The 14,218-nt window shown below is 46.9% G+C and overlaps 1 protein-coding gene across 1 annotated transcript in view; it reads right to left on the bottom strand.

The window, feature by feature from the left end:
* The window catches only part of LRRC24 (leucine rich repeat containing 24), a 215,196-nt gene extending 207,629 nt beyond the window's left edge, over positions 1–7,567 (bottom strand). Inside the window, exon 1 of the mRNA XM_077493507.1 lies at positions 7,444–7,567. The gene's annotated coding sequence lies outside the window, so the exon portion shown is untranslated. The remainder of the gene's footprint in view (positions 1–7,443) is intronic.
* Positions 7,568–14,218: the final 6,651 nt, after the last annotated feature.

Here is a 14,218-nt window from a genome sequence, read left to right as displayed (position 1 = left end):
CCGCCCGAAAATGCCAACCCAAGACTAAGTATTGAACTTACTGACAGCTGTCATGTACAGGCAAGAGGTTCTGCAGCATCTACCGCCGCGTTTGGAAAGCCTCAACCATGGCACAGGAATTGGGGGGGGGGGGGGGGTTACAGATTGCAGAGTGAGATATAAATACCCAGCAGGGCTGGCGGGGAATTGACGAGGGGTTGGCAGTCCCTCTGGGATGTGCGTTGGCAACGTTGGCGGGTAATTCAGGAATAAAAACGCTGGCACGGCCGCCGCTGTCTGGTAGGATATAATTATACCTGGCAGGACAACAACCTGAGAAGGAGGAGACGGGATGTCAACATCCTCAAATGGCATCACAGACGCCGCGCTCACCGGACCAGGAGCAGGTTGTGGAAACTGGACCGCAAAGTGCCAACACAACCCAACGCCAACACAATGCACTATATACTGTATATACAGCAACTCTACATCAATACACTATACCAGGGTGGATTTGATTTAAATGATCATTTTTAACCACTTCAATACCGGGCCCTTAAACACCTTCCTGCCCAGACCAATTTTGAGCTTTCAGCGCTGTCGCACTTTGAATGACAATTGCGCGGTCATGCTACACTGTACCCAAATGAAATTTTTATTATTTTTTTCCCACAAATAGAGCTTTCTTTTGGTGGTATTTGATCACCTCTGCGGTTTTTATTTTTTGTGCTACAAATAAAAAAATACCGAAAAATTTGAAAAAAAAAATGATTTTTTTTTGTTTCAGTTTCAAAACTTTGTAAATAAGTACGTTTTCTCCTTCACGGATGGGCACTAATGGGGCTACACTGATGGGCACTAATGAAGTGGCACTGATGAGGTGGCATTGATGGACACCGATAGGCGGGACGGATGGGCGACACGGATGGGCGACATGGATGGGCGACACGGATGGGCGACACGGATAGGTGGCACAAATTGGCACTGATAGCTGGCACGGATTGGCATGGATGGGCGGCAGAGATGGGCATGGGTAGGCGGCACAGATGGGCATGGGTAGGCGGCACAGATGGGCATGGGTGGGCACTGATAGGCGGCACAGGTGGGCACTCATTAGCGGCACAGATGGGCACTCATTAGCGGCACAGGTGGGCACTCATAGGCGGCATTGGTGTTATACTGTACTAATGGATGCCAATCAGTGCCAAACAATAATGCATGCCAATCAGTGATGCCCATTGTGGGCACTGATTGCCATCCATTATGGGCACTGATTGGCATCCATTGTGCCTGACTGGCATCCCTGGTGGTCTAGGGAGGATTACCTCTGCTGGGCATCCCTGGTGGTCCGGTGGCGTCCCTGGTGGTCCAGTGTGGGCATCCTCGGGGGGGCTGTGCTGATAATCGATCAGCACAGACCCCCCCTGTCAGAGGAGCAGCCGATCGGCTCTCCTCTACTCGCGTCTGACAGACGCGAGTGAGGAAAAGCCGATCACCGGCTCTTCCCATTTACACTGTGATCAGCCGTGATTGGACACGGCTGATTACGTGGTAAAGAGTCTCCGTTGGAGACTCTTTACCGAGATCGTAGTTGCCGGGTGTCAGACTGACACCCCGCAACAACGATCGCCGCGATGCGCGCCCCCGGGGGCGCGCAGCGGCTCATAATCCTGAGGACGTCATATGACGTCCGGTCAGGGTTATGAAACCACTTTGCCGCCGTCTATTTGTAATAGGGCGGGCGGCAAGTGGTTAAAGAGCTGTCATCTCCGTCTCGCAGCGGCTCCCCCTCCGACCCGCCGGTGGCTCCCCCTCTGACCCGCTGCTGTCTCCCCCTCTGACCCGCTGCTGTCTCCCCCTCCGACCCGCCGGTGGCTCCCCCTCCGACCCGCTGCTGGCTCCCCCTCCGACCCGCCGGTGGCTCCCCCTCCGACCCGCCGGTGGCTCCCCCTCCGACCCGCGGGTGGCTCCCCCTCCGACCCGCGGGTGGCTCCCCCTCCGACCCGCGGGTGGCTCCCCCTCCGACCCGCGGGTGGCTCCCCCTCCGACCCGCTGCTGGCTCCCCCTCCGACCCGCTGCTGGCTCCCCCTCTGACCCCCTCCCCCTCCGACCCGCGGGTGGCTCCCCCTTCGACCCGCCGCTGGCTCCCCCTCCGACCCGCCGCTGGCTCCCCCTCCGACCAGCTGTTGACGCACCAACAGTCTCATTCATTTTAATGAGCGGCTGGTGACGCAGCAGTGACATAACAAGATGAGGGACGTGGCAGCAGCATGTGAGTGGATGCCCGCTAACGGGGTTTGCCATGATGGATCTGAAATGACAGGTGCTCTTTAAAATGTAAGGACTTATTCTTGCTGGTAGTTAGAATCTTTAATATTTGCAAACAAAATGAAGGTTTCCTATTTAGAATAATAAGCTGTCAGGTCAGTAAAACAGCGATATTAGAACCGACTCAATCATACAGTTTGTAGTGTACATAGATTTGCAAAAACAATGGGATAAAAGGAATATTCCTGAACTTGGTTTTATCTCATGGTTATGTGACATTGTGTGAATGCATCAACGCAGTGCATGTTATCTCAGCTTGCAGAGCTTGGATTCATTGAATGAGTTTACCAAAAAAAAAAAATTTAAATAAATATTGCAGAATATACAGCCTCATGCTACATAACTAAGCTCCATTTCATGCTGAATAAACTAAATTGTTAATTTATCTTAAATAGAAAACTATCTTTAGATGTATTTTAAGAAAATGCTTTTGGAGTAAAAATCGATTTGATAAAAACCAAAAAGAGAAATTGATTTAGATCCACCCCACACTATATATATATATATATTTATCTTTCGATAATACAGTATATATACACCTTGAATCTATATACCTGTACCGAAGGAGCTTATCATCTATAATGTGCCCGACACAATCCTCATATAATACAGTATATAAATCAAAGCTATACACATCGGTTCTATGTACCTGTACTGGGCATTGTGCCCAGCACTCCGTATATAATACAGTATATACATCTCAGCGCAGACAGAACCTATATACCAATTCCGGGGGGCTTATTTATATACAAATGTATACAGCACAGCACCTATATACATCTATACACTTCTACCTGGAGCTTATTAACTACAATGTGTCCGACCCTCCTTACATAATACATTATATACATCGCCTACAGAAATCTATATACCTGTACCAAGGGCTTATCATCTACAATGTTCTCAGTACAGCATATATATATATATATCTCACTAGGTCACATACAGAAATCTATACACTGTACCTGGACTTATTGTATATAATGTGTCTGTTGTTCCTTATATAATACAATATATACATCTGTACCATGGAGCTTATTATCAGCAATGTGTCTGACACCGTCATATTTCATATACAGAGAGCGGTGATGTATCATACGGGATTATATGATGTTCCCGGCACTCGGCCAGCCTCCAGGCACACACATATCGGACGGAATGTGGACATTGATTTATCATACTGTGTGACCTGCATGACTTCTACAGGAAGATGATGTATAGTGGATGGGTTCTACGGATGATGATGGACAGCGGATGGGTTCTATGGATGATGAACCTTGGATGGGTTCTATGGATGATGGACAGCGGATGGGTTCTACGGATGATGATGGACAACAGATGGGTTCTACGGATGATGATGGACAGAAGATGGGTTCTACGGATGATGATGGACAGAAGATGGCTTCTACGGATGATGATGGACAGCGGATGGGTTCTATGGATGATGAACCTTGGATGGGTTCTATGGATGATGGACAGCGGATGGGTTCTACGGATGATGATGGACAACAGATGGGTTCTACGGATGATGATGGACAGAAGATGGGTTCTACGGATGATGATGGACAGAAGATGGGTTCTACGGATGATGATGGACAGAAGATGGGTTCTACGGATGAAGATGGACAGAAGATGGGTTCTACGGATGATGATGATGGACAGCGGATGGGTTCTACAGATGATGATGATGGACAGCGGATGGGTTCTACGGATGATGATGATGGACAGCGGATGGGTTCTACGGATGATGATGGACAGCGGATGGGTTCTACGGATGATGATGGACAGCGGATGGGTTCTACGGATGATGATGGACAGCGGATGGGTTCTACGGATGATGATGGACAGCGGATGGGTTCTACGGATGATGGACAGCGGATGGGTCCTACGGATGATGGACAGCGGATGGGTCCTACGGATGATGGACAGCAGATGGGTTCTACGGATGATGATGGACAGCGGATGGGTTCTACGGATGATGGACAGCGGATGGGTTCTACGGATGATGGACAGCGGATGGGTTCTACGGATGATGGACAGCGGATGGGTTCTACGGATGATGGACAGCGGATGGGTTCTACGGATGATGGACAGCGGATGGGTTCTACGGATGATGATGTACAGTGGATGGGTTCTACGGATGATGATGGACAACAGATGGGTTCTACGGATGATGATGGACAGAAGATGGGTTCTACGGATGATGATGGACAGAAGATGGGTTCTACGGATGATGATGGACAGAAGATGGGTTCTACGGATGAAGATGGACAGAAGATGGGTTCTACGGATGATGATGATGGACAGCGGATGGGTTCTACAGATGATGATGATGGACAGCGGATGGGTTCTACGGATGATGATGATGGACAGCGGATGGGTTCTACGGATGATGATGGACAGCGGATGGGTTCTACGGATGATGATGGACAGCGGATGGGTTCTACGGATGATGATGGACAGCGGATGGGTTCTACGGATGATGATGGACAGCGGATGGGTTCTACGGATGATGGACAGCGGATGGGTTCTACGGATGATGGACAGCGGATGGGTCCTACGGATGATGGACAGCAGATGGGTTCTACGGATGATGATGGACAGCGGATGGGTTCTACGGATGATGGACAGCGGATGGGTTCTACGGATGATGGACAGCGGATGGGTTCTACGGATGATGGACAGCGGATGGGTTCTACGGATGATGGACAGCGGATGGGTTCTACGGATGATGATGGACAGCGGATGGGTTCTACGGATGATGGACAGCGGATGGGTTCTACGGATGATGGACAGCGGATGGGTTCTACGGATGATGGACAGCGGATGGGTTCTACGGATGATGGACAGCGGATGGGTTCTACGGATGATGGACAGCGGATGGGTTCTACGGATGATGGACAGCGGATGGGTTCTACGGATGATGATGTACAGTGGATGGGTTCTATGGGTGATGATGTACAGCAGATGGGTTTTATGGATGATGAACATTGATTGGGAGCGCTGGGTCCTCTATAGGATCGTATTATATAGGAAGGGGGTCACATATAAGGGGTGATCTGGGTCTGTCCTACAAGAAGATGATGGACAGCGGATGGGTTCTATGGAGGATGAACGTATTGACATATATATGAAGTGCCCTGGGTTTATTCTACAAGACAATGTTGTAGAGTGGATGGGTTCTATGGGAAATATATACTGATAGGAACCACTTAGGGTTCTATGGATGATATACACTGATAGAGACCACTGAGGGTTCTATGGATGATATACACTGATAGAGACCACTGAGGGTCTATAGATGATATACACTGATAGGGACCACTGAGGGTTCTATGGATGATATACGCTGATAGGGACCACTGAGGGTTCTATGGATGATATACACTGATAGAGACCACTGAGGGTTCTATGAGATGATATACACTGATAGAGACCACTGAGGGTTCTATGGATGATATACGCTGATAGGGACCACTGAGGGTTCTATGGATGATATACACTGATAGGGACCACTGAGGGTTCTATGGATGATATACGCTGATAGGGACCACTGAGGGTCTATGGATGATATACACTGATAGGGACCACTGAGGGTTCTATGGATGATATACACTGATAGAGACCACTGAGGGTTCTATGGATGATATACACTGATAGGGACCACTGAGGGTCTATAGATGATATACACTGATAGGGACCACTGAGGGTTCTATGGATGATATACGCTGATAGGGACCACTGAGGGTCTATGGATAATATACACTGATAGAGACCACTGAGGGTTCTATGGATGATATACACTGATAGGGACCACTGAGGGTCTATGGATGATATACACTGATAGGGACCACTGAGGGTTCTATGGATGATATACACTGATAGGAACCACTGAGGGTTCTATGGATGATATACACTGATAGGGATCACTGAGGGTCTATGGATGATATACACTGATAGGGACCACTGAGGGTTCTATGGATGATATACACTGATAGGAACCACTGAGGGTTCTATGGATGATATACACTGATAGGGATCACTGAGGGTCTATGGATGATATACACTGATAGGGATCACTGAGGGTTCTATGGATGATATACACTGATAGGGATCACTGAGGGTCTATGGATGATATACACTGATAGGGATCACTGAGGGTTCTATGGATGATATACACTGATAGGGATCACTGAGGGTCTATGGATGATACACTGATATGGATGACCATTATAGGGGAAGGGGTTGATATATAGATGTATCCTATGGGGTGACCTCAGTCTATGCTACAAGAAGATGATGTACAGTGGGGGCGCTATATAGACAATAATTGGGGTCATGAAAGGTAGACAGCTATGGGTCAATATCCATTACAGAGGAAGGTAGGTGCCTCCCCGCCTATGATGGTGGGGAAGGGATTTCCATGTTCTTCCTCCATGCAGCAGGACTGGAAGACGATACCTGAGATTGTAAGTGAGCAACACTTACTACTTGCAGGTAGGTATCCCTCCAGAGACAAGACAGGTAAGTATCCATTTGGAGGGTGACAACTGTCTCTAGTTTAGAATCGGGCAGGTTGGTGCCATCTATGTCTGTGAAAGGAAGGGGCAGGTAGGTATCTGTGAGCAATTGCCCCGGGTATAAAATTTGGAAGAGTGGAGGTAGATGTCTATCAGTGGGAAATATGATGAGTATAGGTAGGTGTCTATGGGTGGACAGTATGATGAGATCAGGTAGGTGTCCATGGGCGATGAGTATGAGGACAGGTAGGCGTCTATGGGTGGACAGTATGATGAGATCAGGTAGGTGTCCATAGGTGGACAGTATGATGAGCACAGGTAGGTGTCCATGGGGGGTGAGTATGATGAGGACAGGTAGGTGTCTATAGGTTGACAGTATGATGACAGGTAAATGTCCATGGGGGGAGAGTATGGTTAGGACAGGTAGGTGTCCATGAAGGGAGAGTATGATGAGGATAGGTAGGTGAGCATGGGGGGGGGGGGTATGATGAGGACAGGTAGGTATCCATGGGGGGGAGAGTATTATGAGGACAGGTAGGTGATCATGGGGGGGGGGCTATGATGAGGGCAGGTAGGTGTCTCCGGGTAGTAGGTAGGTGGACAGGTAGGTACTCACCAGGGAAGTGAAGAGTCCCGGATCTCTCATGCTGTGACCGTTAATAATCCATGGATGGACCGATCATCTCCCCCCGGATCTCCTCTCCTCCCCGACCGTCCCCCGATCCTCCGGCTGCTCCATCCCCGGCTCTCCGCTCCCCGCACCCCCCGCATCCCTCCGCATGTGTCGGCTCCTCCTCCGGGGGCGGGGCTACACACTTGTTACATTGTATCCGCTCAACTTCCCATCACTGACCGCCGGAGACAGCCTGACATGTTTCACCCCCTGATCCTTCTCCAGTCCTCTTCATCGTCCGACAGGGGAAGGATTTAACCCCTTCACTGCCGATTTACCACCTTTAACCCCTTCACTGGCGGCTTTTACAAATGAGCTTCAATGTGATCAAAGCACAACCGTCCCCGATTCCTCCTTCCCATCTCATCATCACTATGACCTCATTCCATACCTCATAGTATACCCAGTGACGTCATCAATGGGTCTCTGTGCTTCTGTGTGCAATGCTGGGAGAGGTGGGAGGTGGGAGGGGCCGGCAGGGGTCTGTACATTATCATCATCTTTATGTTTTTATTATTGTAATCATCATCGTTATTATTATTATTATACAGGTTTTATATAGTGCCAACAGTTTGCGCAGCGCTTTACAACATGAATGCAGACATTACACTTACATTACAATTTGGTACAAGAGGAATCAGAGGGCCCGGCTCGTTAGAGCTTACAATCTCATTATTATTGTTATTATGCTCTATAAGTATTATTATTTTATCATCATCATCGTTTTCATCATCATCATTTTCATCATCATCGTTTTCATCATCATCGTTTTCATCATCATCGTTTTCTTCATCTTCTTCATCATCATTGTTTTCATCATCATCATCGTTTTCTTCATCATCATCATTGTTTTCTTCATCATCATCATCATTTTCCTCATCATCGTTTTCATCATCATCATTGTTTTCATCATCATCATTTTCATCATCACCGTTTTCTTCATCTTCGTCATCATTATTGTTTTCATCATCATCATCGTTTTCTTCATCATCATCATCATCATCGTTTTCTTCATCATCATCGTTTTCTTCTTCATCATCATCATCATCGTTTTCTTCATCATCATCATTGTTTTCTTCATCTTCGTCATCATCATTGTTTTCTTCATCATTGTCGTTTTCTTCATCATCATCGTTTTCATCATCATCATTTTTATCATCATTGTTTTCTCCATCTCCGTCATCATCATTGTTTTCATCATCATCATCGTTTTCTTCATCATCATCGTTTTCTTCTTCATCATCATTATCGTTTTGTTCATGATCGTTTTCTTCATCATCATCGTTTTCATCATCATCATTGTTTTCATCATCATCATTTTCATCATAGTTTTCATCATCATCATTTTCTTCATCATCTTCATCATCATTGATCCAGGGAAAATCTGATTGCCTCTGGGGGGATCAGGAAGGAATACTTTCCCCTGGTGTAGTAAATTGGATCCTGCTTTTCTTTTTTTCGCCTTCCTCTGGATCACCTGTGGGTGTGTGATTGTGTGTATGGGATTGTGTGTATGTGATTGTGTTTATGGGATTGTATGTATGGGATTGTGTGTATGTGATCATGTGTATGTGATTATGTGTATGTGATTGGGTGTATGAGATTGTGTGTATAGGATTGTGTGTATGGGATTATGTGTATGTGATTGGGTGTATGAGATTGTGTGTATAGGATTGTGTGTATGGGATTGTGTGTATGTGATTGTGTGTATGGGATTGTGTGTATGTGATTATGTGTATGTGATTGGGTGTATGGGATTGTGTGTATAGGATTGTGTGTACGGGACTGTGTATACGGGACTGTGTGTATGTGATTGTGTGTATGGGATTGTGTGTATGGGACTGTGTGTATGGGATTGTGTGTATGTGATTGTGTTTATGGGATTGTATGTGTGGGATTGTGTGTATATGATTGTGTGTATGTGATTGTGTGTATGTGATTATGTGTATGTGATTGTGTGTATGGGATTGTGTATATGTGATTGTGTGTATGTGATTGTGTGTATAGGACTGTGTGTACGGGACTGTGTGTATGGGATTGTATGTATAGGATTGTGTGTATGGGATTGTGTGTATGTGATTGTGTGTATGGGATTGTGTGTATAGGATTGTATGTATGGGATTGTATTATGGGATTGTGTATATAGGATTGTGTGTACGGGACTGTGTGTATGGGATTGTGTGTATGGGATTGTATGTATGGGATTGTATTATGGGATTGTGTGTATGGGACTGTGTGTATGGGATTGTGTGTATGGGATTGTGTGTATGGGATTGTGTGTATAGGATTGTGTGTATGGGATTGTGTGTATAGGATTGTGTGTATGGGATTGTGTGTACGGGATTGTGTGTACGGGATTGTGTGTACGTGATTGTGTGTATGGGATTGTGTGTATGGGATTGTGTGTATAGGATTGTGTGTATGTGATTGTGTGTATAGGATTGTGTGTATGGGACTGTGTGTATGGGACTGTGTGTATGGGATTGTGTGTATAGGATTGTGTGTATGGGACTGTGTGTATAGGATTGTGTGTATGGGATTGTGTGTATAGGATTGTGTGTATGGGATTGTGTGTAGGGGATTGTGTGTACGTGATTGTGTGTATGTGATTGTGTGTATGGGATTGTGTGTATGGGATTGTGTGTATGGGATTGTGTGTATAGGATTGTGTGTATGTGATTGTGTGTATGGGATTGTGTGTATAGGATTGTGTGTATGGGACTGTGTGTGTATAGGATTGTGTGTATGGGACTGTGTGTATAGGATTGTGTGTATGGGACTGTGTGTATGTGATTGTGTGTATAGGATTGTGTGTATGGGATTGTGTGTATAGGATTGTGTGTATGGGACTGTGTGTATGGGATTGTGTGTACGGGACTGCGTTTATGGGATTGTGTGTATGGGATTGTGTGTATGGGACTGTGTGTATGGGACTGTGTGTATGGGATTGTGTGTATGGGACTGTGTGTATGGGACTGTGTGTATGGGATTGTGTGTATGGGACTGTGTGTATGGGATTGTGTGTATGGGATTGTATGTATGGGACTGTGTGTACGGGACTGCGTGTACGGGATTGTGTGTATGGGACTGTGTGTACGGGACTGTGTGTATGGGACTGTGTGTATGGGATTGTGTGTATAGGATTGTGTGTATGGGACTGTGTGTATGGGATTGTGTGTATGGGATTGTGTGTATGGGATTGTGTGTATGGGACTGTGTGTACGGAACTGTGTGTATAGGATTGTGTGTACGGGACTGCGTGTACGGAACTGTGTGTATAGGATTGTGTGTACGGGACTGTGTGTATGGGATTGTGTGTATAGGATTGTGTGTATAGGATTGTGTGTATGGGACTGTGTGTATGGGATTGTGTGTATGGGATTGTGTGTATGGGACTGTGTGTATGGGATTGTGTGTATAGGATTGTGTGTATGGGACTGTGTGTACGGGACTGTGTGTATAGGATTGTGTGTATAGGATTGTGTGTATGGGACTGTGTGTATGGGATTGTGTGTATGGGATTGTGTGTATGGGATTGTGTGTATGGGACTGTGTGTACGGGACTGTGTGTATAGGATTGTGTGTATAGGATTGTGTGTATGGGACTGTGTGTATGGGACTGTGTGTATGGGATTGTGTGTATAGGATTGTGTGTATGGGACTGTGTGTATGGGATTGTGTGTATGGGACTGTGTGTACGGGACTGTGTGTATAGGATTGTGTGTATAGGATTGTGTGTATAGGATTGTGTGTATGTGATTGTGTGATTGTGTGTATAGGATTGTGTGTATGTGATTGTGTGTATAGGATTGTGTGTATGGGATTGTGTGTATGGGATTGTGTGTATAGGATTGTGTGTATGGGATTATGTGTATGTGATTGTGTGTATGGGATTGTGTGTATGTGATTGTGTGTATGGGATTGTGTGTATAGGATTGTGTGTATGGGATTATGTGTATGTGATTGTGTGTATGGGATTGTGTGTATGGGACTGTGTGTATGGGACTGTGTGTATAGGATTGTGTGTACGGGACTGCGTGTATGGGATTGTGTGTATGTGTGTGTACGGGACTGCGTGTATGGGATTGTGTGTATGGGATTGTGTGTATAGGATTGTGTGTATGGGATTGTGTGTATGGGATTGTATGATATTTATTATTTTATTTATTTTGGTTGAACTGGATAGACTTGTGTCTTTTTTCAACCTGACTATGTAACTATGTATCATTGCTTTCTTCATCATCATCCTTTTCATCATCATCATTGTTTTCATGATCATCATCTTCATCATCGTTGTTTTCTTCATCATTATCACCATGTTGTATTAGTATTATTATTTTCTTATCATCGTTATTCTTTTCATTATTATTGTTGTTGTTATTTATTCTTATACATTAGATCTCCTCCGGCGCTCTGCTTTTTGGTTTCCTGTGTTTCGGGTGAAATGTCCGATTGGTTGGACATCTACAGAGTAGAAGCCGCGCCGAGGTCCCGACCTTCCCCCGGAGAAGCCGCAGTTTCTGTCTCCCTTCGGTGCCGACCACATTGGCCAAGTGGGTTGCCTTACCAGACAGGCGTTATCGCTCGTCTTAACGTACGTTGCGTCATCCAACTAAAAATGAATGGGCTGTTCCCCCCCCCCCCTCCCCGATGCGCCAAACATCCCAAAAATGAGACCTGATTTTTCCGAGGCAGCGCATCGCCTTAGTGCGCCGGGGGGTGAAATTTAGATTGGCGCTGCAGCTCAACAATAACGCACGCATTATCGGCGCGCAATAGTCGGCTCTCGGGCATTTGGTGACTTTGTCTTCTGAAGGGGCAGAACGACTAATCGGGATTTGGAACCCCTTTTCAGCAGAGATTCTGTAACCAAAGGCCATTTGGCCAGCACTGAAGGGAGCCGGGAGCAGCAACTTCACCGGGAAGTGTAATTGTTTTCATACCTTGAATGGACTAAAAAATTGGAAAAGTATTTTATTATTATTATTATTATTATTATATGTTTGCAGTATAGAGGAGAGCGGGATGAAGAGCGCTCTGCTGATACAATGTAGCGGATAAAACACCACCAAGCGGCTGGCAGGAATGAAGAAGGAGCATGCACACCTATAGGTAGGCCGGGGATGCCTATTCCTGAACACTGCTGCCTGATCTCCTCTATGGATTGATCACTGCACCCCCCCATCCCCCCTCCTCCTTCCTTGGTCGCCTGATTGGGGACAAACGCTGACATCACTGATCCCCCAACCAACCGCAACCTGCTTGCCTTGTGCCATCGCTCCGTAACCCCTCAACTGACAATATGCTGCTGGGTAGCACATTGTGACCATTAACCCCATGCTGGCCCCATAGCACCCTCCATTGTAATCATCACTCCGTCCATCAGTGCACTCACTCCACCCATCACTGAGCCAACTCAACCCATCAGTGCACTCACTCCACCCAACACTGAGTCAACTCAACCCATCAGTGCACTCACTCCACCCATCACTGAGCCAACTCAACCCATCAGTGCACTCACTCCACCCAACACTGAGCCAACTCAACCCATCAGTGCACTCACTCCACCCATCACTGAGTCAACTCAACCCATCAGTGCACTCACTCCACCCATCACTGAGCCAACTCAACCCATCAGTGCACTCACTCCACCCATCACTGAGTCAACTCAACCCATCAGTGCACTCACTCCACCCATCACTGAGCCAACTCAACCCATCAGTGCACTCACTCCACCCATCACTGAGTCAACTCAACCCATCAGTGCACTCACTCCACCCATCACTGAGCCAACTCAACCCATCAGTGCACTCACTTCACCCATCAATGAGTCAACTCAACCCATCAGTGCACTCACTTCACCCAACACTGAGGCAACACAACCCATCAGTGCACTCACTTCACCCAACACTGAGGCAACACAACCCATCAGTGCACTCACTTCACCCATCACTGAGGCAACACAACCCACCAGTGCACTCACTTCACCCATCACTGAGCCAACTCAACCCATCAGTGCACTCACTTCACCCATCACTGAGCCAACTCAACCCATCAGTGCACTCACTTCACCCATCACTGAGCCAACTCAACCCATCAGTGCACTCACTCCACCCATCACTGAGCCAACTCAACCCATCAGTGCACTCACTCCACCCATCACTGAGGCAACACAACCCATCAGTGCACTCACTCCACCCAACACTGAGCCAACTCAACCCATCAGTGCACTCACTTCACCCAACACTAAACCAACTCAACCCATCAGTGCACTCACTTCACCCAACACTGAGCCAACTCAACCCATCAGTGCACTCACTTCACCCATCACTGAGCCAACTCAACCCATCAGTGCACTCACTCCACCCATCACTGAGTCAACTCAACCCATCAGTGCACTCATTCCACCCATCACTGAGCCAACTCAACCCATCAGTGCACTCACTCCACCCATCACTGAGTCAACTCAACCCATCAGTGCACTCACTCCACCCATCACTGAGCCAACTCAACCCATCAGTGCACTCACTCCACCCATCACTGAGTCAACTCAACCCATCAGTGCACTCACTCCACCCATCACTGAGCCAACTCAACCCATCAGTGCACTCACTTCACCCATCAATGAGTCAACTCAACCCATCAGTGCACTCACTTCACCCAACACTGAGGCAACACAACCCATCAGTGCACTCACTTCACCCAACACTGAGGCAAC

Source organism: Lithobates pipiens, unplaced genomic scaffold, assembly GCF_037356315.1.
Source record: "Lithobates pipiens isolate NorthernLeopardFrog02 unplaced genomic scaffold, aLitPip1_a1.2 Scaffold_19, whole genome shotgun sequence".
NCBI classification, from domain to species: domain Eukaryota; kingdom Metazoa; phylum Chordata; class Amphibia; order Anura; family Ranidae; genus Lithobates; species Lithobates pipiens.
This window is presented reverse-complemented; position numbering and strand designations above follow the sequence as displayed.